Source organism: Lissotriton helveticus, chromosome 2_2, assembly GCF_964261635.1.
Source record: "Lissotriton helveticus chromosome 2_2, aLisHel1.1, whole genome shotgun sequence".
NCBI lineage: Eukaryota > Metazoa > Chordata > Amphibia > Caudata > Salamandridae > Lissotriton > Lissotriton helveticus.
In genome coordinates, this window is record NC_136060.1 from 107,185,874 (window position 1) to 107,212,103 (window position 26,230).

The 26,230-nt window shown below is 47.9% G+C and overlaps 1 long non-coding RNA gene across 1 annotated transcript in view; it reads left to right on the forward strand.

The window, feature by feature from the left end:
• The first annotated feature begins 16,910 nt into the window (after positions 1-16,910).
• LOC144821294 (uncharacterized) overlaps positions 16,911-26,230 on the forward strand; it is a 41,604-nt gene continuing 32,284 nt past the window's right edge. The window contains exons 1-3 of the long non-coding RNA XR_013608319.1: positions 16,911-17,011; positions 17,642-17,703; positions 17,958-18,007. This is a non-coding gene — a long non-coding RNA (uncharacterized LOC144821294). The remainder of the gene's footprint in view (positions 17,012-17,641; positions 17,704-17,957; positions 18,008-26,230) is intronic.

The following is a 26,230-nucleotide window of genomic DNA, read 5'->3' on the forward strand; positions in this document are numbered from 1 at the left end:
ACAGGAAGGTAGAGAAGGAGGTGGGGTGGAAGAGAACAGCAGATCAGCACGAGAGAAGAGAACAGGGAGTTAAAGAAGGAGGCGGGGTGGAAGAGCACAGCAGATCGGCACAGGAGAAGAGAACCGGGAGTTACAGAAGGAGGCGTGGAAAAGAACAGCAGATCAGTACAGGAGAAGAGAACAGGGAGTTAACGAAGTAAGCGGGTGAAAGAGAACAGCAGATCAGCACCGGAGAAGAGAAAAGGGAGTTAGAGAAGGAGACCGATGGAAGAGAGCAAAAAGATCATCACAGGAGAAGGCAACAAGGAGTTAGAGAATGAGGCGGGTGGAAGAGAAGAGCAGATCGGCACAGGAGAAGAGAAGAGAACAGGGAGCCAGAGAAGGAGGTGGTGGAAGAGAGCAGCAGATCAGTACGGGAGAAGAGAAGAGAACAGGGAATTAGAGAAGGAGGTGGGTGGAAGATAGCAGAAGATCAGCACAGCAAAAGAGAACAGGGAGTTAAAGAAGGAGGCAGGTGGAAGAGAGCAGCAGATCAGCACGGGAGAAAAGAACAGGGAGTTAAAGAAGGAGGCGGGGTGGAAGAGAGCAGCAGATCAGCACAGGAAAAGAGAAGAGAACAGGGAGTTAAAGAAGGGGGTGGGAGAGAGCAGCAGATCAGCAGAAGTTAACAGGGAGTTAAAGAAGGAGGCAGGTGGAAGAGAGCAACAAATCAGCACAGGAGAATAGAAGAGAACAAGGAGTTAGAGAAGGAGGCGGGTGGAAGAGAGCAGCAGATCAGCACAGGAGAAGAGAAGAGAACAGGGAGTTAAAGAAGGAGGCGGGTGGAAGAGAGCAGCAGATCAGCACGGGAGAAAAGAACAGGGAGTTAAAGAAGGAGGCGGGGTGGAAGAGAGCAGCAGATCAGCAGAAGTTAACAGGGAATTAAAGAAGGAGGCAGGGTGGGAGAGAGCAGCAGATCAGCAGAAGTTAACAGGGAGTTAAAGAAGGAGGCGGGGTGGAAGAGAGCAGCAGATCAGCACGGGAGAAAAGAACAGGGAGTTAAAGAAGGAGGCGGGGCAGAAGAGAGCAGCAGATCAGCACAGGAGGAGAGAACAGGGAGTTAAAGAAGGAGGCAGGTGGAAGAGAACAGGAGATCGGCACTGGAGAAGAGAACAGGGAGCTAAAGAAGGAGGTGAGGTGGAAGAGAAAAGCAGATCAACACAGGAGAAGATAACAGGGAGTTAAAGAAGGAGGCGGGTGGAAGAGAGCAGCAGATCAGCACAGGAGAAGAGAACAGGGAGGTAGAGAAGGAGGTGGGGTGGAGGAGAACAGCAGATCAGCACGAGAGAGGAGAACAGGGAGTTAAATAAGGAGACGGGGTGGAAGAGACCAGCAGATCGGCACTGGAGAAGAGAACCGGGAGTTACAGAAGGAGGCGGTGGAAAAGAACAGCAGATCAGTACATGAGAAGAGAACAGGGAGTTAGAGAAGTAGGCGGGGTGAAAGAGAACAGCAGATCAGCACCGGAGAAGAGAAAAGGGAGTTAGAGAAGGAGGCAGCTGGAAGAGAGCAAAAAGATCATCACAGGAGAAGGCAACAAGGAGTTAAGGAATGAGGCGGGTGGAAGAGAAGAGCAGATCAGTATAGGAGAAGAGAACAGGGAGTTAGAGAAGGGGCGGGTGAAAGAGAGCAGCAGATCAGCACGGGAGAACAGAACAGGGAGTTAAAGAAGGAGGCAGGTGGAAGAGAGTAGCAGATCAGCACAGGAGAAGTGAAGAGAACAGGGAGTTAAAGAAGGAGGTGAGGTGGAAGAGAACAGCAGATCAACACAGGAGAAGATAACAGGGAGTGAAAGAAGGAGGCAGGTGGAAGAGAACAGCAGATCAGCACAGGAGAAAAGAACAGGGAGTTAAGGAAGGAAGGGGATGGAAGAGAACAGCATATTAGCACAGGAGAAGAGAACAGGGAGTTAGAGAAGGAGGCGGGGTGAAAGAGAACAGCAGATCAGCACAGGAGAAGAGAAAAGGGAGTAAGAGAAGGAGGCAGGGTGAAAGAGAATAGCAGATCAGCACAGGAGAAGAGAACAGGGAGTTAGAGAAGGAGGCGGATGGAAGATAGCAGAAAGATCATCACAGGAGAAGAGAACAGGAAGTTAGAGAATGAGGCGGGAGGAAGAGAACAGCAGATCAGCATGAGAGAAGAGAACAGGGAGTTAGAGAAGGAGGTGGTGGAAGGGAACAGCAGATCAGCACAGGTGAAGAGAACATGGAGTTAAAGGAAGGAAGCGGGTGGAAGAGAACAACATATTAGCACAGGAGAAGAGAACAGGGAGTTAGAGAAGGAGGCGGGGTGAAAGAGAACAGCTGATCAGCACAGGAGAAGAGAAGAGAACGGAGTTAAAGAAGGAGTTGGGGTGGACGAGAGCAGCAGATCAGCACAGGAGAAGATAACATGGTGTTAAAGAAGGAGGCGGGTGGAAGAGAACAGCAGTTCAGCACAGGTGAAGAGAAGAAAGCAGGGAGTTAAAGAAGGAGGTGGGGTGGAAGAGAGCAGCAGATAAGCACAGGAGAAGAGAACAGGGAGTTAGAGAAAGAGGCGGGTGGGAGAGAACAGCAGATCGGCACAGGAGAAGAGAACAGGGAGTTCGAGAAAGAGGCGGGTGGAAGAGAACAGCATATTAGCACAGGAGAAGAAAACAGGGAGTTAAAGAAGGAGGCGGGGTGGAAGAGAACAGCAGATCAGCACAGGAGAAGAGAAGAGAACAGGGAGTTAGAGAAGGAGGCGAGGTAGAAGAGAGCAGCAGATCAGCAGAAGAGAACAGGGAGTTAAAGAAGGAGGTGGGGTGGAAGAGAGCAACAGATCAGCAGAGGGAGAAAACAAGAGAACATGGAGTTAGAGAAGGAGGTGGGTGGAAGAGGCAGCAGATTAGCATAGGAGAAGAGAACAGGGAGTTAAAGAAGGAGGTGGGGTGGAAGAGAGCAGCAGAACAGCACAGGAGAAGAGAAGAGAACATGGAGTTAAAGAAGGAGGCAGGTGGAAGAGAGCAGCAGATCAGCACAGGAGAAGAGAACAGGGAGTTAGAGAAAGAGGCGGGTGGAAGAGAACAGCAGATTAGCACAGGAGAAAAAAACAGGGAGTTAAAGAAGGAGGCGTGGTGGAAGAGAGCAGCAGATCAGCACAGGAGAAGAGAAGAGAACAGGGAGTTAGAGAAGGAGACAGGGTGGAAGAGAGCAGCAGATCAGCATGGGAAAAGAGAAGAGAACAGGGAGTTAGAGAAGGAGGTGGATGGAAGAGAGGGAGGACGATAGATAGAGGGAGGGCAATAGAGTGAGGGCAATAGATAGAGGGAGGGCGATAGAGGGAGGACGATAGAGTGAGGGAGGGAGGGTGATAGATAGAGTGAGGGAGGGCAATAGATAGATAGAGTGAGGGAGGGAGGGCGATAGATAGATAGAGGGAGGGAGGGAGGGCGGTAGATAGATAGAGGGAGTTGCGATAGATAGATAGATAGATAGATAGATAGATAGATAGATAGATAGATAGATAGATAGATAGATAGAGTGAGGTGAGTGAGGGCGGTAGAGTGAATGAGGGCGGTAGAGTGAGGGCAGTGGAGTGAGGGCGTTAGAGTGAGGGCAGTAGAGTGAGGGCGGTAGAGTGGTAGAGTGAGGGCGGTAGAGTGGTAGAATAAGGGCGGTAGAGTGGTAGAGTGAGGGCGGTAGAGTAGTAGATTGAGGGCGGTAGAGTGGTAGAGTGAGGGCGTGAAGGGTGGTAGAGTGAGGGCGGTAGAGTGAGGGTGGTAGAGTGAGGGCGGTAGAGTGGTAGAGTGAGGGCGGTAGAGTGAGGGTGGTAGAGTGGTAGAGTGAGGGCGGTAGAGTGGTAGAGTGAGGGCGGTAGAGTGGTAGAGTGGTAGAGTGAGGGCGGTAGAGTGAGCGCGGTAGAGTGGTAGAGTGAGGGCGGTAGAGGGAGTGCGGTAGAGTGAGGGCAGTAGAGTGGTAGAGTGAGGGCGGTAGAGTGAGGGCGTGAGGGCGGTAGAGTGGTAGAGTGAGGGCAGTTGAGTGGTAGAGTGAGGGCGGTAGAGTGGTAGAGTGAGGGCGGTAGAGTGAGGGCATTAGAGTGGTGGAGTGAGGGTGGTAGAGTGAGGGCGGTAAAGTGGTAGAGTTAGGGTAGTAGAATGGGGGTGGTAGAGTAAGGGCAGTAGAGTGGTAGAGTGAGGGCGGTAGAGTGAATCAGGGCGGTAGAGTGAGGGCAGTGGAGTGAGGGCGTTAGAGTGAGGGCAGTAGAGTGAGGGCGGTAGAGTGGTAGAGTGAGGGTGGTAGAGTGGTAGAGTAAGGGCGGTAGAGTGGTAGAGTGAGGGCAGTAGAGTGGTAGATTGAGAGTGGTAGAGTGAGGGCGTGAAGGGTGTTAGAGTAAGGTCGTGAAGGGTGGTAGAGTGAGGGCGGTAGAGTGAGGGCGGTAGAGTGAGGGCAGTAGAGTGGTAGAGTGAGGGCGGTAGAGTGGTAGAGTGAGGGCGGTAGAGTGGTAGAGTGAGGGCGGTAGAGTGAGCGCAGTAGAGTGGTAGAGTGAGGGCGGTAGAGTGAGGGCGGTAGAGGGAGTGCGGTAGAGTGAGGGCGTGAGGGCAGTAGAGTGGTAGAGTGAGGGCAGTAGAGTGGTAGAGTGAGGGCGGTAGAGTGAGGTCGTGAGGGCGGTAGAGTGGTAGAGTGAGGGCCGTAGAGTGGTAGAGTGAGGGCGGTAGAGTGAGCGCGGTAGAGTGGAAGAGTGAGGACGGTAGAGTGAGGGCGGTAGAGGGAGTGCGGTAGAGTGAGGGCGTGAGGGCAGTAGATTGGTAGAGTGAGGGCAGTAGAGTGAGGGCAGTAGAGTGGTAGAGTGAGAGATGTAGAGTGAGGGCGGTAGAGTGGTAGAGTGAGGGCGGTAGAGTGAGGGCAGTAGAGTGGTAGAGTGAGGGTGGTAAAGTGGTAGAGTTAGGGCAGTAGAATGAGGGTGGTAGAGTGAGGGCGGTGGAGTAAGGTCAGTAGAGTGGTAGAGTGAGGGCGGTAGAGTGGTAGAGTGAGGGCGGTAGAGTGGTAGAGTGAGGGCAGTTGAGTGGTAGAGTGAGGGCGGTAGAGTGAGGGAAGTAAAGTGAGGGCAGTAGAGTGAGGGCAGTGGAGTGGTAGAGTTAGGGCGGTAGAGTGAGGGCGGTAGAGTGGTAGAGTGAGGGCAGTAGAGTGAGGGTGGTAGAGTGGTAGAGTGAGAGTGGTAGAGTGAGGGTGGTAGAGTGAGGGTGGTAGAGTGAGGGTGGTAGAGTGAGGGCAGTTGAGTGGTAGAGTGAAGGCGGTAGAGTGAGGGCAGTAGGGCGGTAGAGTGAGGGCGGTAGAGTGGTAGAGTGAGGGCGGTAGAGTGGTAGAGTGAGGGCGGTAGAGTGAGGGCAGTAGAATGGTAGAGTGAGAGTGGTAGGGTGAGGGCGGTAGAGTGAGGACGGTAGAGTGAGGGCAGTAGAGTGGTAGAGTGAGGGTGGTAGAGTGAGGGCGTGAGGGCGGTAGAGTGAGGGCGGTAGAGTGGTAGAGTGAGGGCGGTAGAGGGGTAGTGTGGTAGAGTGAGGGTGGTTGAGTGGTAGAGTGAGGGCGGGAGAGTGAGGGCAGTAGAGTGAGGGAAGTAGAGTGAGGGCAGTAGAGTGAGGGCGGTGGAGTGGTAGAGTGAGGGCGGTAGAGTGGTAGAGTGAGGGTGGTAGAGTGAGGGCGGTTGAGTGGTAGAGTGAAGGCGGTAGAGTGAGGGCAGTAGGGCGGTAGAGTGGTAGAGTGAGGGCGGTAGAGTGGTAGAGTGAGGGCAGTAGAGTGAGGGCGGTAGAGTGGAACAGTGAGGGCGGTAGAATGGTAGAGTGAGTGTGGTAGAGTGAGGGCGGTAGAGTGGTAAAGTGAGGGCGTTAGAGTGGTAGAGTGAGGGTGGTAGAGTGAGGGCGGTAGAGTGGTAGAGTGATGGCGGTAGAGTTGTAGAGTGAGGGCGGTAGCGTGGTAGAGTTAGGGCGGAAGTGTGGTAGAGTGAGGGCAGTAGAGTGGTAGAGTGAGGGCGGTAGAGTGAGGGCGGTAGAGTGGTAGAGTGAGGGCGGTAGAGTGGTAAAGTGAGGGCAGTAGAGTGGTAGAGTGAGGGCAGTAGAGTGAGGGCGTGAGGGCGGTGGAGTGAGGGCGGTAGAGTGAGGGCGTCAGGGCGGTAGAGTACCCACAGAGTAGGATCTCTGGTTAGGGGCACCTCTGCCTGCTGGCCAGGTTAATTTCAGCATGAAGAGTCAAACTTCACAGAGGGCTCTGCCAGTCCTGACCTTCTGGATGGAGTGTGAAGTCAGTAAAGAAGATCCTGGACAAAAATGAAGCAGCAAGACCTAGCAGGGAAGGGCCCACCTGTTATAGCTATGCACTGGTCAAATCTGGCACTTGTGACCATCTCACATCAGCTGTTCTGAAAAGAGCCCCATAGCTTCTAATGCAAACTTTGAGAGAGCTCTCTTCTGTAGGTTCAGTTTGTTCTTGACTTCAGTACAAATGGGCATAGGTTGTAACAGCAAGCATTGGGGGGCAGTGCGGTTATCAAAAGGTGGGGGCGTGTGGTTATCTGAAAGAAAATACCACTATGCAAAAACAGCCTTTCGGCAACCTTCAATAAAAAAGCATTGGTAAGACCAATAGGGCTTGCCTTTTGCATCCACTGGCTTTGCTAATGATTGTTGCGGATGCTGTTAAGCATCAGCAAAATGCTTTACATCGACCCTGCATTGCATTGGCAAAAAAAAAGCAAAGGTGAGATGATGCAGCTGCTGTTGCTAATCACGGCATGACACGGGCGCCATATACCATTTTCTTTTAACTGATGGGTCTTAGATGGCAGACGTCACGCACTTCGGCAAAGCGAGCAATAGTGTTATTGATGTAGTGGAGCTAAATGGCAGTTGTTGGACCTTCCAAATAAAAAAGTGGGGAAAAACATATGATTGTGAGGGTAGGACAGCAAAGGGGAATGGGTTTGAAGGGAGGAGGGAATATAAAATGAAAATAAAGTTGTGGGTGAAGTGAGTGGGACAAAGAGCACACAGGAGAGGCCAAGAGTGCAGGGGTCAGTGAGTGTTGAGAGGGAAACAGCACACTAAGACACAATGGTGGGAGCTGGAAAACACGTACACTCAAGGACTGCTGAAAGAAAAACAAAATAGTTCCCTAAATGTTAACAGTAAAAGCATACAAGACATCCAAACAAGAAAAGCGGACATCAAAGGAAGGGTGGAAGGGAACGAGCATATGGGGTGTGAGCGATAACAAAAGTTAATTGCTGTAAGAGGGGGAGCAGGAAGTGAGGCCGAGGGCGCGCTGGTGAAAACAGCTTGCTGCTTTCAAGTCAGATGCCAGATGCCAGCTTCGCGCTTGAATGCCTCACATGCACTGGCCATAAACCACATTCCAAAGATCTTTGCCACCATTTTCTGGTGCCCCTCTATATCTCTCGCATAGCGATTGCTTACGCAATAGCTAGGAGGCTTGACCTAAAAAAACTAGCAAATGGCCAAGCCCAACACTAAATGACATGAGTCTGCAGAGCCAGAGCATGTGTATCTACAGCAACACATGCTAAGAACATTACCTCATAGGATGGACAAATCAACAGACGTTTGGGGGTGGCACTCAAAAATAAAAAAATAGAGAAGGATCGTGGAGATTTTCAAAAAAAATGTAAGTACTACTTGAAGAAAAATGTTTGAGGTATTTTAGGTTAGAAACATAAAATTATAATAATAACAAAAGGAGCTGTTCTAACTGAACACATTTTATTGCATACACTGGAGTATACCGGATTTGGTCACAGAACTTACAAAGGGGTTAAATGTCCCTGTGGAGGCAACCAAATATCTGTCCCCAGTAGTTGTGACCAAGAAGGTCAATGGTGAAATTTGACTTTGTCAGTTTAAGAGTGCTAAACAAGGAAGATGCAGTCAACCAATATCCACTGGAGAATATTGAATAGGTCATCTTCACTTTGTCAGGAGCTACTATTTCCACCACAACCGTGTAATGTTACAAAAAAGTTCTGATTTAACAGCCTTTTTAACACCCATGAGGCCTATGTATTTTTAAAAAAATGCCATTTGGACACATTTCTGTTGCCTCAGCATTTCACACAGCAACGTGTCAGGGGTAAAATGTTACCAGAATGAATTCTCATATTTGGCAACACCCTGCACGAATAGGGCAGACCAAATGTTGATTTAAGGCAATAACTTGAGTCAGGCTTAAAATTAAAAATTGGAAAATGCTGATTGATTGACTAAAGTGAATTATTTAGGCCATGAATAAGGATGGTTTAAATCCCAAATAAGAGACAGGAGACCAAAACAAAAATTTACATTAACACCTAAAACAAGGATGAATTCGTTTCATTATAGGCATGGTTGAATATCCTGCTAATTTTTTTTAAAATGTATGCAGATAGGATAGTCAACATACAAAGGTTAAGCAAAATCACGTGATGTTTGAGTGAATTTAGTGTTAAAAGATCAATTTGAGTCCCACCTCCCTTCTCAACGGGGAAGTGAAAATCTTCGCCACGATTCTTGCTTCGCAACTCTCCAGGCCCTTTGGTCCCTCATTCACCCTGATGAGTGTGGGTTCATGCCTGCGAGGAGCACGAGGACCTCTCTCCGGCATCTCCATGTGGCGCTTGCGCACAGCCACCTCCTACCACATCCACTGGCTCTGCTTTTAATATATATCTTTAAAAAGCTTTCAATACCGTTGACAAGGGGTATTTTACTAAGATGTTTGAAAGAGCAGGTTTTGGCCCCTTGTTTTGAAATGTGATTGGGATTCTTCATTCTGAACGCACTGCCAGAGTTCAGGTCAAAGGTGCTGTCTCCGATGAGTTCCCCATACAGCAAGGGACCCGGCAGGGTTGTCCCCTATCCCCTCCTATTTGCTCTAGCAATTCAACTCCTGGAGAGACTCATGCGATGTGCAGACTTGGGAGTGAAGCTGAGGGCACACAAACTGCTTTGCCCTATATGCAGACAATGTTCTATTGTACTTCACTGACCCAGCCTCCAGGGGCCCTCGCTGCCTCTTGATCCCACAACTCTTTGCAGAGGCCTCAGGATTGTCAATCCAGCCAAATCAGTGCTGGTCCCACTGGTCTCCTTGCAATAATATGTAGACTGGCAGACTATCATTCCTATCTGTCGCCTCAGCTTTAGGTGTCTGGTCATCATGGTGGCCCTGAATCCTCAATTAATGTGGTCCCTCAATATTTCCCCTCCTTTTCATAAAAGTAAGGAGGATCTTAAGAGATGGCAGGTGCTCCCATTGAATGTGGTGGGGAGGATAGCATTGTATAAAATACTTCCTTTAGCTCCACCTGATTCCTCGCTGCTGGTTTTGTGAGATGACCGACTAGAATATTTCGATGGCACAATTCACAACCAAGACTGGCGTTTGGGACCGGTCAGTGAACCCCCAAGACAATGGTTTAGGGGCATTCAATCTCTACCTCTATTACCTGGTATCACACTTACTAGTTGTCAATGAGTGGCTGTGTGGACGTTAGTCCAATCCAGCTTACAAACTAGAGTTGAGTGAGATGGACTCTCCCCCTTCCCCCCCAAATCCTTGCAATGCTATATGGAGACACAGTCCCCTCTACGCTCTCAAGGTAACCCGGTTGGTATTTGAAAGGCAGCCCACAAACACATGGGGTGGTGCTCAAAACTCACACAATTAACTCCCTTATGGCAAGGTAAGTGGCAGAAAGAGACCGCGCCTCTACAAGGATTCCCCCCAGGGATGCCATCGGCATCACACTTCTAGATGTCTGGAAGGGCTCCCACATGGCCTCCTTTCAATACCTCCAACAAATATATTCCCTATCTGGTACACAATTACACAAATATCTACAATTATGGCATGCATTATGGGTACATGTTCCCCTGGAGACACTGATTCCAGAATTAATTCCATTGGAAGCAAAAATCATGATGGGAGCACTGTGCAAAAGTGGAGTGGCCAAGATACATCACATACTTTTCATTAACGCCCCAGACACCTTAACCACACTCAAAACATGCTGAGAGAGGTGGATTGGTCCAATAGACAATGCCGATTGGAGGGGCGCCTTGATAGCCCCTAGGATACTGACCAAGTCATCAAGACTGCTCTTAGTGTAGACCTATTATTTACACTGCGCATACCTGTCCCACAACAGACTCCATCGGGCAAAAGTTCTACCCAGACCCTCATGCTTTCGTTGCTCTCAAGCACCTGATGATTTTTTCCACAACATGGATCTGTGATCTCATACAGCATTACTGGAGGAGAGTAACCACTGAACACTCCATGGTTTTGGGTCTAGAGCTCAAGCTCTCCCCATTAGAGATACTACTGGGGGGTCACTACACATTATTGGGGACAGCCTTGCTGGTGGCCAAGCAGGACATTGCAGCTCAATGGGCACTGTGGAGAAGGGGGGTGGACTGGTGTGTCCAACAAGAGAAGCCAGTCTATGAGGCAAGGCATTGTCCAGCTAAGCTTGTCAAAATATGGAGCAAGAGGTTTGAAGGGGTTGGCGATATGGACTCAATTTAACAATACTCCTAGAGGAATGTGTTTATATTACTGTATGGGCCACTTCATACTGTCTTTGTCATGCCTGTAATTACTTTTACCCCCACTGGGGGCTTGTATTGGTTGCAATGAGACTGGATTTAAAAGTACCGTAACCAATTAAAAAAAATATGGTTTATCAAAAGGCATCCAACTGGATCCTGAAAATCTTGAGCAGCACCTCTGTATGCCAGTAGATGGTGAGGACTGCTCTGCATAATCATCAGCGCCTGATGTGATGTGCATGGTGCCTATACAGGCGCCACCCTGACGGGCTGACATCAGTTTTTATGTCAAATTCCACAGCCTTGTTACATCAGAATATTTGTTACAAGAGTGCTGGATCTAAGAGGACCTTTTATAAGAGGGAGTACAGTTCGCAGAGCCAGAAGGGAGGACCGGTAAGGAATATGTGGTTAGTTAGAGTCTCTACCAGTAAAGGCATTACCGAAGATAAGGAACTTGTTTTTCTGGACAAGACTAATCAGATTCCTTATACACACTAAAGAGTGACTGTGGGTCTATAAATACTGTCTGCTGAACAATGCCTGAAACTCAAACTCAAAGAAAATAAGAAAGACCAGAGTGAATTAAGTGCCACAGGATATCTCCACATTTGGGCCTCCTCACACCGAGGAGAGCAGACCTGCAACCACTTGATGCTGGGAAAGTGGTTGCCCTAATGTGTTCAACGGTGTATGGCAGATAACCGTGAAATAACTGAAAAAAGCAGTGCATGTAAAGAAACAGATAATGGTGTGAAAAAAAGTGAAGGAATATGAAATTGGAGAACTAGGAGAGAGAAACGTTATTAGGTATCTCCAATGTTTCTAAAGACTAAAAATGAGTGCTGAGATATAGTAGGAAAACAAATAACTACTATTTTAGATCTTAAACGGTCGACATGTTTCTGCAAGCTATGGACCCACCTAGGTGTCCTCCTGCTTTCATCAGGACCACATCTCGCTACTGCTTTTACCTAAAAAAATATATATATATGTGTTTAAAAAGTTTTACTTTACGTGTTTTGCAAGTGAACAGAACGTCCCTTGACAGGTACTGGTCCTCCTTACTCCTCCTGGGTACTCTTACAAATGTGGAGATATCCTGTGGCACTTAATTCACTCTGGTCTTTCTTATTTTCTTTGAGTTTGAGTTTCAGGCATTGTTCAGCAGACAGTATTTATAGACCCACAGTCACTCTTTAGTGTGTATACTGTTTGAGTGGGGATCGTGACTGTGTTTGGTCTTTAAACTTTCCCTTGGACCCTTTTCCTGTCTGTTTTTGTTATGTTCTTGAGCAGCTCTGGCTGCGAGTCCTTTTAGCTGTGCTTACTGCGCTGACAACACATACCATATTGATATAGAGATGTTGGTCATTTTCTCCTGGTAGTTTTTGGTCTTGTTACTGGTTAGTTTTTCTACCTCATTTGCTGGTGTTTTTCTCCAGCAAAATGGCCACCAACTGGGGTTTGGTATTTGATGAGACGGAGATCCAATCCATCTTGCTAGAAAATCCTAGCGTACTAGACACTATACCAACCATGGTCAGTAACAACGAAGATGGATGGGCGAAAATACTGGTTCTCAAAAAAAGCCACTCCCGTATTTGTATACACGGTATCACCATGGCAGAGTATTTGAGGGGCAATTGTGCTCCAACAGGGCTAATAGTCACAAATGCACCACGAGTATTTTTAGACGATAAGGAGTTTTTAAAAGACTGGTCCCTTATCGCATGGAGGTGCACTCGAGACTGGTTGGTCTTGATTATCAAGACAGCAAAGAAAGTGTCGGATAAAATCCTTGTAGAAATACATATCCTAGAGGGTCAAATCAAAGCCACTATTTCAGGGAAGTTGTTTACGAAGAGTCAGGATGAGAGCAACAAAAATAATAAGGAATTTAAGGATTCTGTGCTCTTTTCAAAACTCAAAAAATTCAAGAAAGACTTGGCCAGATTCTCATCTGAAAGGATTTATCCTTACACTAGTGATTCTTTTGTCCCAGCAGCATTTAATAGGAATGGGCGCAGAGGAGGTTCCACCTACGGCACATCTAGCTCTGAAGACTTATCAAGTGATTCAGATTCCTCCAACCCTGGACATGCGCCTAACAAGAATCGAGGTAGAGGCAACCGCCGTAGTTGGAAAGGGCAGAATTATCACCAAAATCAGTACATGCCTTGGTGGCAACCAAACCCCTGGATGCAAGGAGGCCCTCCGTTCCCACAACACATAGGTGCCTATGGTCCACCTCCTTTCAATTCCGACTTTAATATGCAGCCTTTTTTAGGGTATGGCCTGGGTCGATAACGGGGGAGGAGATGGACACAGCAAGGAAAGGTCCATTGGAACCTGCCGCCTCCCTCCATGGATCTGCGGAGCGGGAGGAAGGTCCCACAGGAGCAGGCAGGACCGAGTGCGGGGACAGCCTCGTGATTAATCTTAGCTCGAGACAACTTACTGAAAACGAAGAGAAGGTCCTCAACGAGGTCTTGGATTCGTCGCTACCAACACCGGAGACCCTTTTTTTACTCAAATGGAGATGGCAAAATTCTTTAGGAAAACCCGTCTTCATTTTTTCTTCGCTAAGAACAAGATGGATGAGACAGCTGTCACAGACAAGAATACTGGACTTAAGAGACCATCCAGTTTTAATCGTCCAACAGCGGGCATACCGGCTAAAGTCTTGACCTTTGAGCAAGCCGTAGAAAGTGATTTGAAAAAATTATACCAACAAGAATATAGCCCTTTTATGAATCTGCCTAAAGGAGAACAAGTAGCACTGAAGAGCCTTACTAATGATGATTCGCTCATGATTAAACCTGCAGACAAGGGTGGGGCGATTGTCTTGCTGGATACTACTACGTATCGTGATGAATGCTTAAGACAACTACAGGATACTAGATCTTATAAACCCCTTAAGGAAGACCCTACAGACAGGTTGACTAAGACCCTAGGGCATATAGTAGAGGAGGCTTTATCTGAAGGATGGGTAACTGCCAACGAAGCACAATATCTGCGGATTACCAATCCCGTTATGCCATACTTCTATGTGCTGCCTAAGGTACATAAAGCCCAAAGACCCCCTCCAGGACGCCCAATAATATCTGGGATCGGTTCCCTTTTGGAACCTTTGTCAACATTCGTTGATATATTCCTACGACCCATAGTCAAGGAGATGCCTACCTATCTCCAGGATACGAAAGATGTTCTCTGTATCCTTCCTGACATAGAATTCAACGTTCTGACACACACTTTGGTGTCGTTCGATGTTGAATCCCTTTACACGTCAATCCCTCAGGATGACACCCTACAAGTAATTGAGAACCTCCTTCTGGAGAGAGAGTGGGAATCTATTACTCCAGTACACCTGATCATGAATCTAGCTAACATAGCTAGGAAAGAGAATTTCTTTTGCTTTGAGGACACAGTCTTCCTACAAACATCTGGAACCAGATGGGCAGTGTTTTTGCTCCTAAACTAGCAAATCTATATGTTCACAAGTTCGAACAGGACCACATTTTGTCACCAGAAAATCCATACCACGCTTCCCTGCGGGTATGGCGAAGATATATTGATGATATCTTGGTCGTGTGGAGAGGCACATGTGAAGAGTTACTACAATTCCATCAGTGGTTGAACTCTAGAAATACCTTCCTGCGCTTCACTATTGAACATAGTAAACAGGAGCTAGCATTTCTCGACCTATTAAAAACAACTACACCAGGAGGTCTGAGGTCGGAACTCTTCAGAAAACCAATGGCTAGAAATTCCTTACTGCGGTATGACAGTTGTCATCCAAAGGCACTCAGGGACAATCTGCCTTTTGGACAGTTTTTGCGGATTCAACGCAACTGTTCCACCAAGGAAGCATTTCGGGAGCATGCAAAGACGCTCGAGCAACAGCTATGCAAAAGGCAGTACCCCAAGAAGCTGGTGCGCAAGTCTATGAAGAGAGCAGCAAATAACAACAGGGAGGCTCTACTGGAACCGCCTATTCCAAAAGAGAAGATTCAAAGGATCACGTGTGTCAACACCTTCAGTACCTAATCTAATAACATTCAGAAGATCATAAAGAAACACTGGATAATCCTTAATACAGGCTCAGAGCAGTTAGTCTCTTTGCCTTTAGACGGGGCTCTAATCTGAGAGATAGACTAGTGCACACTAGACCGAAGACCAGAGTTGCACATCCTCTTGGCACACTATGGGATATGCCAGCTGTTGAAGGACATCACCCATGTGGTAGCTGTGCAGCATGTCCCCAAACCTCCAAATCAACCAGTATTGATATTGGCAGTAATCGTCCCTGGCAGCAGCGGCGATTCACAAACTGCAATAGTCAAAATCTTATCTATTTGATAATCTGTCCATGTCAGTTGAAATACGTGGGTATGACCACCAGAAAAATTAGAGTTCACATATCAGAACATAAGAGCACCATTCGGTGCAAGAAGCAAGCGACTCGTCTAACCAACCATTTTCTGGAGGTCGGCCATGGACCCACTGATTTCATGTGGACAGTCATGAGCAACCAGTGATCCCTGCTCACATTATAGATACCAGCAAATATCTTTTTAGTAAGGAACGAAAATGGGTCTACAAGCTCAATACTGATAAAGCAGGTTTGAATGAAGACATCCCTTGGATGTTGTTGTGTTTAGAGACACTATATATATATATATGTATATATATATTCAGGCTCACAGCGCGTAGTCAGCACGGCTACGCAATGCACTCTCCCTGACAGAAAAGATCACTCCCAATCCTTCTTGTGCGCTTTCAACCCGTGACCAAGGCGAAGGTTCGCCGAAACGCGTTGGGTTGTTTTCGTTGTTTACAGTCACGATGCTGCACATGATGGATTAAACAAACTTTGAAAGCGCACAAGAAGGATTTGGAGTGATCTTTTCTGTCAGGGAGAGTGCATTGCGTAGCCGTGCTGACTACGCGCTGTGAGCCTGAATGTCTTCAGGGTAACCTTTGCCCCTGGATTGCACCGCTGTTTTGGTGTCCCGGTGAATGCGAAGGAAGTGGAACTGCATGTATATATATATATATACATCTGGATTTGTGTGTAATGTTATGCATATTAGATGAGGTACAGAAGGAGATGTCATCCTGTATGGGCTGGAATGCCGGTGTTGATGTAAATAGGAGGCTTACTTATCCTAAGAAACCTGGAATAATATCACCTAGGTAGGGGCATACTATGATGCATTTGGAGAGAAATAATATATACACTCTGAATGTCATAGTTTTTCCCTCCTTTCCCACTATATGCGGAGTAACAACTAGCTGGATAAATGTAAATGTAAATGTGTTGTATTTGTAAAGCGCACGGCTGCCCACGGGATGGGGCGTCCCGGCGCTGCACTCATACCGCTGTGGAACCCTTCCTGGCTTTTCCATGTGAAATGTCCACTCCTGGGCACCCCCAAGGTGAAGCCAGGCATCCAAGCGCTGCTGGGGCCGTTGTGGCGATTAAGCAAGCTGTTGCCCAGAGTCACAGAGTGGGACCCATGATTAGACTAGGCACCGAGGCGAGAATTATCAGGTCCGGGGAGATTGAGTACAAGAGCCGCCGAGGCAGGAATTGAACCCTGGTCCCGGGCCAGACCTCTGCATCAGGGTCTGCCGCTCTAACCATTGAGCCACGCTTCTCCACTTACTTAGCACATTACACTATTACCTTGGGTTAGATATCGTTGAGGAAAATCCTAACTACAACTCCCTATAGAGTGTGCGAGGATGGTCGCGATATGTGGGAGTATGACGAACAATGATTGAGTGATCCGTCATCTCGGATATATTTACTAACTATATCGTGCCCCGCTAGGTTATTTAGAGAGAAATAGTACATATACTCTGAATGTCATAGTTTTTCACTCCCTTCCCGCTATACGCGGAGTAACAACTAGCTGGACACTATTTCCTTGGGCTAGATATCGTTGAGCAAAACCACAACTACAACTCCCCACAGAGTGTGCGAGGATGGTCGCGATATGTGGGAGCATGACGAATAATGATTGAATGATCCGTCATGCTCGGATATATTTACTAACTACATCGTGCCACGCTAGGTTATGACCAACCACGAAAGGATACCATGTGGCTGCAACATTTGTGGGTTGGTCAACACCACATATCAACACTGCATAACAATAGCGCATTATAGTTTCGTAGATCATTATGGGAAGAGTACTACATTTCCCAATAGGCATAGGGGCTATGTGCCCTGGGCCGCGGTGAGCGTAGTGACATCATCGCAACTGAATACAAAGATGGTGCCCACCTCTGACACAGCACCTCCCCGAGACGGCCCAGAGGACGCCCGGAGTACTGACGGAGAGGCGAGCGTTTGCGTTGAGCGAGATGCCGAGCATTATGCACTTAATGATGCCACGAGCAGGGTTCATTGTGAGTTTTAATACTATTGTAGCTCCTCTGTTTCCTTATTGTAACTTCCACTGAGAGCAGGAGTCTCCGCGTTGAGCGATATACCAACTATTACTCTGCAGCCCACTCCACATATTTGGAGGTTCCCGAGTACTTGCCACTCTGACTTACGGACCTTTCCCGTCTTTTGGCTTGTTCTTTAATCATCATAAACTACGGGGTAACGACAGTGGATTTAACTACTGACGGGTAACTCTAGAAGTTACTCGCTCTCTGTTTATGAATCAGTATGAGACTCTGCTAAATAAGGGTGCTCCACATTGAGAATTTGGCACTAAAATGTCTCCTCTATCGACATTTGTACAAACATACAGCCATGAATTCATATTTTAGGCACGGTACCTTAGGCGCCATGAAGTAATAGAGATCATTAACATACTAACGTCTTACATGTAAGGGGCAGATAAACGAGGTGTTTTTTACCATCTGTAAACCCTCGTTTTTGCCCTCACAAGATTATACAAGACTAGGATACGCCATCAACTACTATGGTGTTTGTCAACACTAGTAATATTATGTTGTCAGATTGATGTGACCGACACTGTGTGTGATATGTTTATATGCACCCTTTCCTTTCTTTGTCATTTTTAGCGGTGCTCCACCTACCTGAGCCGCAGCCAGGTGAGGAGTAGCATGTGCCTCCTACCTAAAAGGTAAGCAGGTGATTGGCCTGAACAAGAGCCTCAGATGCACATAAAATGGCATCAGTGGAGATATGTAATACACCTACCTGCATTTTGGTCGAACTGGATTATGTATTTGACCTTAACTTTTTCATTTTGTTTGTTGTCTGTTGTCTCTACTCTTTTTTATTAGTAAGGAGGACCAGTACCTGTCAAGGGACGTTCTGTTCACTTGCAAAACACATAAAGTAAAACGTTTTAAACTTATATATTTTTTTTTTTAGGTAAAAGCAGTAGCGAGATGTGGTCCTGATGAAAGCAGCAGGACACCTAGGTGGGTTCATAGTCTGCAGAAATATGTTGACCGTTTAAGATCTAAAATAGTAGTTATTTGTTTTCCTACTATATCTCAGCACTCATTTTTAATATTTGGAAACATAAGAGATACTTAATAACGTTTCTCTCTCCTAGTTCTCCAATTTTATATTCCTTCACTTTTTTCACACCATTATCTGTTTCTTTACATGCACTGCTTTTTTTCAGTTATCCTTTCACGGTTATCTGCCATACACCGTTGAACACATTAGGGCAACCACTTTCCCAGCATCAAGTGGTTGCAGGTCTGCTCTCCTCGGTGTGAGGAGGCCCAAATGATGATAAGGGCGGAACCGATCGATAACTGATGGGTACTCTCACAAATGTGGAGACATCCTGTGGTACTTAATTCACTCTGGTCTTTCTTATTTTCTTTGAGTTTCAGGCATTGTTCAGCAGACAGTATTTATAGACCCACAGTCACTCTTTAGTGTGTATACTGTTTGAGTGGGGATCGTGACTGTGTTTGGTCTTTAAACTTTCCCTTGGACCCTTTTCCTATCTGTTTTTGTTATAATCAGATTCCTTACCTTAGAATAGATACACAGCACTAACCTCCCTGGCTAAGGGGATGCTTACTAACTTAACCCAAGAAGTTATGCAGGTCAGAGTGGGCAAACTGCCCCTCTCGTTGGACCTGACCATCCAGTCAGTAGTGCCTCATGAAGGTATAAAGTGACTAGTAGTTGCCTGGCAAACATCTGCGACCAGTACTATTATTATTATTGACATTTATTGAGCGCACAGCTACCCCCGACGGGGGTGTCCCGGCGCTGAGGAATGCAGGACAGAGGGGCAGGACTTAGTGGCCTGAAAATAGAAAGGATTTCAATTTGCCCCTGAACTGAGATTCAGTGTCAATAGTCCTAAGACTGAGGGGCAGAGAGTTCCGCAGCTTGGATACTGCCACTGTGAAGGCTCTGCCAACCTTTCTCGCATAACGAAATCGGGGGGTTGACAGCAGGTGAAGGTGGTTCGATCTGAGATTGAGAGCGGAGTGGACTGGTTTTAGTCTGTGACTCAGGTATTTAGGGCCTTTTCCATTGAGAGCTCTAAAAGCTAGTACCAGGGCCTTAAATTTAACGCGAGCAGTGATCGGTAGCCAGTGCAATTTCATCAAGTGGGGGGAGATTGAGTGTCGAAAGGGGATTTTGCAAATTAGCCTGGCAGCGGCGTTCTGCACTATCTGCAGTCTGTGAAGCAGATAGGCAGGTAGTCCCACATATAGACTATTCGCGTAATCTAAGTGTGACGTAATTAGGGCATGTGTCACTGTCTTCAAAGCTTCCTTGGGAAGAAAGGGGGAGATTTTTCTTATCATATGAAGTTTCCCAAAGCATGCTGAGGTGACTTCCTGAATCTGGGTTTTAAAAGATAAGTCATTATCAAATTGAACTCCAAGATTGCGGGCCACCCTCACCGGGGAAGGTGGTGGGTTGAGTTCCACCGGCCACCAGGTGGAGGGGGATAAGGGGATCGTCCGATTAAAAAATAACACCTCAGTCTTGTCCGTATTAAGTTTTAACGTGTTTGAAGTCATCCAAGCCACGATATTGGAGAGACAGATTCTGAAATTGTCAAAACCAGAGGGTGAGTAATCTTTAAGAGAAAAAATAAGCCGAGTGTCGTCAGCATACGATATCACTCTTACCCCCAGAGACTCAATTACCTTTGCTAGGGGTGCAACATAAATGTTAAAAAAGAGGGGGCTCAGAGCAGATCCTTGGGGCACCCCGCAGCCAAGAGGTTTCCTGTCTTTGGACCAGAAAGGGCGGCACCAGACTTGTTGTGTGCGGCCTGTAAGATAGGAAGTAATCCAGGCCAGAGGGGTGCCGCGGATCCCCATCTCACAGAGTCTATTCAGGAGGATGGCATGGGAGACCGTATCGAAGGCTGCAGACAAGTCGAGGAGCACTAACATGGCTACCTCTCCCCTGTCCACAGTCTCCCACACGGTCTCCACCACCTCTAGAAGTGCAGTCTCCGTGCTATAGCCGGTCCTAAAGCCGAATTGCGAGTCATGTAACAGGTCATGGCTTTCAATATAGTCCGATAGTTGTTCCTGTACTATTTTTTCCAAAATTTTGGCAGGTTTTGGTAACAGGGATATCGGGCAGTAGTTACTGAGAACAGCAGGGTCCGCGTCGGGTTTCTTTAAAAGGGGGATAAGAATTGCCTGCTTCCAAGTGTCCGGAAATTGTCCTGATATAAGGGAGGAGTTCCATATCAACAGCAGAGGTTGCACAATCGCCAGAGCAACTGTGGAGAAAACTTGAGCAGGCATAGGATCTAAGGGTGAGCCTGATTTACATAGATGGAGTTTATTCAGTGCAGAATCTAAGGTGATGGATTGGAACATCCTAAGCCTCTTATCCTTGGGGCTGAGATCGGTGAGAGGTGTATCATCTGTATCCGGGTTATGCACTGTATTAAAGGAGGCATAGATGAGAGAAATTTTCTCATGAAAGAAATTGGATAATTTGTCGCAGAGTTCTTGACAGGGCTCTGTCTTGTGCAGAAGGGCAGAAGGGTTGGTGAAGTCTTTTACTACTTGGAAGAGTGCCTTGGCACTATTATCTGCAGATTTAATTTTACTGGCAAAGTATTCCCTCATGGCAGTTTGTGGAAATTTTTTAGTGCCCCTCTGTACGTTATTTTGGCGCCTGGGTCATAGGTACGACGCCAGAGGCGTTCAAGCTTTTTACATTTACTTTTTTCTTCCCGCAGCAGCTGGGAGAACCAGGGAGCAGAGGGCTTGGTTCTGGCTGAAGAAAGGGTAGTGAGGGGGGCAATATTTTCAATGGCCGTGGTGATGTATTGATTTAGATTAGCAACATCCTCATTTATATTCGCGGAGGGTTGCCATTTGAGCTTGGCTAAAGCAGGCTCAAGCTCCTCAAGCGTTACTTTAAACCACTTTCTACCCGTCCTCTCCGACCTACAGACTGGGGTCACAGTAGTGGCGAGTTTTAGGTTAAAAGGGATAGTAAAGTGGTCTGACCAAGTCACAGGGAGAGGGGTGAGAGTGGAGAGGCCAGGTAAGTTGGTGAAAATAAGGTCTAACGTGTGCCCAGCAAAGTGTGTGGGGCCAACAACTTTCTGCAGAAGGTTAATACCCTCCATGGTCTCTACCAAGGAACATGCCTTTGCACAGTTGCTGTCATCTACATGTAGGTTAAAATCCCCCAGGACAGTAAAGTGCGAATGTTTTAGTGAGAGGTCAGCTAACCTCGACATTAATTCAGTAATATAGATGGGGGTTGTTAGGTGGGTTGTAAATAAGTACTCCGCATGTTAACGTAGTGTCACAGCCTTGACTCCGATAAGGTCAGCCCTCAAGCCTTCTGCTCTTCACCAGTGCATAGCAGATTATTATGCAGAGTATAATCCAGCAGGTCATTGGTTTGCTCAGACAAACCCAATGAAAAGCTGATCGTCCACTCTGTGATCCTTGGTACCATTGCTATAAAAACTAAGGGCCCTCTTTCGATTCAAACAATGGAGCCGCTCTTCCCCTTTAGAGTGATGAGGTGGAGCCAAGAACAATGGAATGGTGATCATTTGACGTATGTGGAAAGGAGTGACTACTTTGGTTCTCAGAATGTATGCCTCATTTCTACCCAGTTTGTCCTGGAAAATTAAGTATGCAGTGGCTGGACCGAGAAAGCCTGAAGCTCACTCACCATCCAGGCTGATATGATTGCCACCAAGACAGTCTTGAGAGTCAGAAGCCCAAGAGGACAGCTATGCACAGGCTCTAAAAGGGAGCGCATCAGAAAGGTCACACTGGGGCATAATGAAAGGAGAAGGCGGAAACAAGTGCTGCAAACCTGTCAGAAACAGTCACAACAGGTGCCTTAAACAGGGAAGGCTGATTTGGCAACATCAAAAAAAAGCAGAGACCGCTGTATAATAACCTTTAATAGTGCCTTGCCAAGTCAAGGACAGCACAAACAGCAACACCCAGACACGGATATGAAATGAGCCAATCCACTTATCTGAACACCAAACCAAAAATTTGTCCCACTGGCAGGCATATACAGCGATTGTTAAGGGATGTCTGACTAACATCTACAGCCTCAGGAAGAAGGTCAAATGTGCTCAGCTTTTGCCGCTCTATCTCCAAGTATGAAGATGGAGCATGCGCAGGTTGGAGTTTAGGACCCCAACCTTGCTGCTGCGACAGGAGATCCTCCTGAAGAGACAGCCTTATTGGACGACAGATGCTCAGGCCCCAGAGTGCTGAATACCAACGTCTATCTGCCCAGGCCAGAGCTACTAGGATGACTTAGCTCAAATCTTCTTGAGGAGCAGAAGTGGCATTGGCTGAAAGGCATATAGGAAACTCCAAAGTGCAGAACTGCTGACTGCGTTCTCAGAGAACAGATAAAGCAAATATTCTCAATCATGGAAGAGATCTTGTACCACCTCTGGGTGTAAACGTAATTTGTGGTCTACATGGTGCTGAAGGCTGAGTTAGTCTGCCATGGCATTCAGAGATCCTCCCATGTGTTGTTTGATCAGGATGATGTCCTGACATTCCAGCCATGTCCAGAGGGCAAAGGCCTCCTGGCACAAGGTACACAAGCCCATCCCGCACTGCTCGTTACAGTACCACATGGCAGTGATGTCAGTCGACACTTGAAACAGCCTTCCTTTGATAGATAGTACAAAAGGGGGTGGTGATGGATGGAGCATCTGAACCAATCAAACACTCACACCCAGTCAAAAGATCTGGGTTTGATCCATCACCGTTCTTTAGCCCACTCTGCCACCCCAGTTCAGACATGGCTATATGCAAATCAGTCTGACCCTGTGCCTCATGGGAACAGTCCAGCCCGAACTGCCAAGCCATGCCTTCCCTGGACCGGAAACAAGCTTCCGAGGACCGGTTTCTGGCATTACAGCCGTCTTCAGCCCGTCTTGCTTGAATCCAGTGGCAAAGTGAGCAAGGGACTCACGTCTGAGCATACCCTGCCACACTTATGGCGGCCAAAGCAGTACAAAAGGGGGTGGTGATGGACGGAGCATCTGAACCAATCAAACACTCACACCCAGTCAAAAGATCTGGGTTTGATCCATCACCGTTCTTTAGCCCACTCTGCCACCCCAGTTCAGACATGGCTATATGCAAATCAGTCTGACCCTGTGCCTCATGGGAACAGTCCAGTCCGAACTGCCAAGCCATGCCTTCCCTGGACCGGAAACAAGCTTCCGAGGACCGGTTTCTGGCATTACAGCCGTCTTCAGCCCGGCTTGCTTGAATCCAGTGGCAAAGTGAGCAAGGGACTCACGTCTGAGCATACCCTGCCACACTTATGGCGGCCAAAGCAGTACAAAAGGCGGTGGTGATGGACGGAGCATCTGAACCAATCAAACACTCACACCCAGTCAAAAGATCTGGGTTTGATCCATCACCGTTCTTTTGCCCACTCTGCCACCCCAGTTTAGACATGGCTATATGCAAATCAGTGTGACCCTGTGCCTCATGGGAACAGTCCAGCCCGAACTGCCAAGCCATGCCTTTCCTGGACCGGAAACAAGCTTCCGAGGACCGGTTTCTGGCATTATAGCCGTCTTCAGCCCGGCTTGCTTGAATCCAGTGGCAAAGTGAGCAAGGGACTCACGTCTGAGCATACCCTGCCACACTTATGGTGGCCAAAGCAGTACAAAAGGGGGTGGTGATGGACGGAGCATCTGAACCAATAAAACACTCACACTGAGTCAAAAGATCTGGGTTTGATCCATCACCGTTCTTTAGCCCACTCTGCCACCCCAGTTCAGACATGGCTATATGCAAATCAGTCTGACCCTGTGCCTCATGGGAACAGTCCAGCCCGAACTGCCAAGCCATGCCTTCCCTGGACCGGAAACAAGCTTCCGAGGACCGGTTTCTGGCATTACAGCCGTCTTCAGCCCGTCTTGCTTGAATCCAGTGGCAAAGTGAGCAAGGGACTCACGTCTGAGCATACCCTGCCACTCTTATGGCGGCCAGAGCAGTACAAAAGGGGGTGGTGATGGACGGAGCATCTGAACCAATCAAACACTCACACCCAGTCAAAAGATCTGGGTTTGATCCATCACCGTTCTTTAGCCCACTCTGCCACCCCAGTTCAGACATGGCTATATGCAAATCAGTCTGACTCTGTGCCTCATGGGAACAGTCCAGCCCGAACTGCCAAGCTATTACTTCCCTGGACCGGAAACAAACTTCCGAGTACCGGTTTCTGGCATTACAGCCGTCTTCAGCCCGGCTTGCTTGAATCCAGTGGCAAAGTGAGCAAGGGACTCACGTCTGAGCATACCCTGCCACACTTATGGCGGCCAAAGCAGTACATAAGGGGGTGGTGATGGACGGAGCATCTGAACTGTTAGACGTGGCATCTTTGGCGTGGTTTCCTCTATCTTTTTGCCTCTACCTCCTGTATTTTTGATGCTGTGCTGGATTTCGTTTTTGCTGGTTTCAATGCTTTGGACACTCTGCCACGGCTGATCAGTGCCAGAGTGTAAGTGCTCCCTGTGTAAATTGTTATTCTGATTGAATATACATGTTTGGCATATTTGCATCACCAGGAAGTCCCTGGTAAAGTGCACTGGGTGTGCCAGGGCTGGTGATGACAAATGCTACTAGTGGGCCTGCAGCACTGATTGTGCCACCCACAGGAGTAGCCCTAAAATGATGTCTCAGGCCTGCCACTGCAGTGCCTGTGTGCAGTCTAGAAACTGCCATGTCCTCCTGGTCAGTGTCCCCACTGACCAGGCCTAACCCTTCCCTTTTTGTGCACATCAGCCACCCCTATGGAAGGCCCAAGGTACCCCCCTGGGCAGGGTACAGTGTATGTAAAAGGTAGAGCACGTACTAGTGCAGGTGACATGCTCTGGTAGTGAATGGCAGCCATTTTCGTTTTTCACTACTGTAAGGCTATCTTGCTCCATAGGTTAACATGGGGGATGCTGGCTACAGTGGTTAACAGCATTTCTTCCCATAGGAACAAGATAGGACATAAGTATCTAGTATTCCTGAACTCAGAATTTAATAACACATCTTTTATGAAAGGTTGTTTTTAAATCCTGTGTTTGAGAACAACACTTTTAGAAAGTTGCTGTTCTCTTGTCTGACCCTTCTGTGTGCCTGGGCCTGTTTGTGTATTGACTGTCTGGTTTGAGAGTGACAGGGGCTGGGGGATTCCCCAGGAGGCTGGATGAGTCAGCACTAGGCTGAATGACTCCAATTGCAACTGGAGTGGTGGGAGGAGTTAGCACCTGGGCCTGAATAGGGCTGTGCCTGCCTTCCACAATGCTGGCTCCACCTCCTGCTGGGCGGCTGAGGACCCTGCCTCTCACTCTGAAAGGAAAGATGCAGCCAGCAAAACAAAGTACTCAGGAACCACCCAGAACTGGTTCAGACCGGACTCAGGGCCCACATGCACCAAGAGAACAAAGACTTTAGGGGTATAAGTACAGGACCCCTGACAACAGAAAATTAGATCATCCTGGAATCAAGAAGGAACCTCTGCCAAGGAGAAAGCTGAAACTGAAGAAGGAAGACTGTCCTGCTGTTGCTCTGTTGGACTGACCTGTTGCTTTGCTGCCAAGGAGAGGGGAAGGACTTTGCTGCTGAGCTGTGTCCCCTGTCTTGAAGGAATCTCCAAGGGCCTGAGTAGAGCTGGCTCCCTGTTCTGAAGTCCCAGGAACAAAAGGACTTCACCCCCAGCTTCCCTGAACTCTGCTGAGAGAGTTCTGTCCTTCCTAGAGTGCTTGATCCAGTTGTGGGGCCTCTGGAAGTTGTACCTGTGCTGGGAAGCTTGAAACTAAGCTTGAGAGACTTTTGAAACTGAAAAGTGTCGCATCGCTCGCTTGTGGAGCGCATCCCCGACAGTGTGAGAAGTTTCCCGCTGCTACGGAGGTCGAGATCGTCGCAGCGCCTGACGGCGCTGCCAGAGACGTTGCATCCTTCGTTTGCGGGACGCACGAGACCGGTGCAGGAAAGTCTAACATCGCTGCGAGTGTCGTCGCAAAGCCTGTCGTCGCTGGGTGAAATCGCCACACCGCTTGCTTGCGGACCGCATCACGTCGCTGCGAGCATCGTCGCAGAACCATCGCATCGAGGAGCTGCGAGAGAGAGGATCACCGCTGGACCGTGCATCGTCGCCCCGGAGATCGTCGCAGCCCTTACGAGATC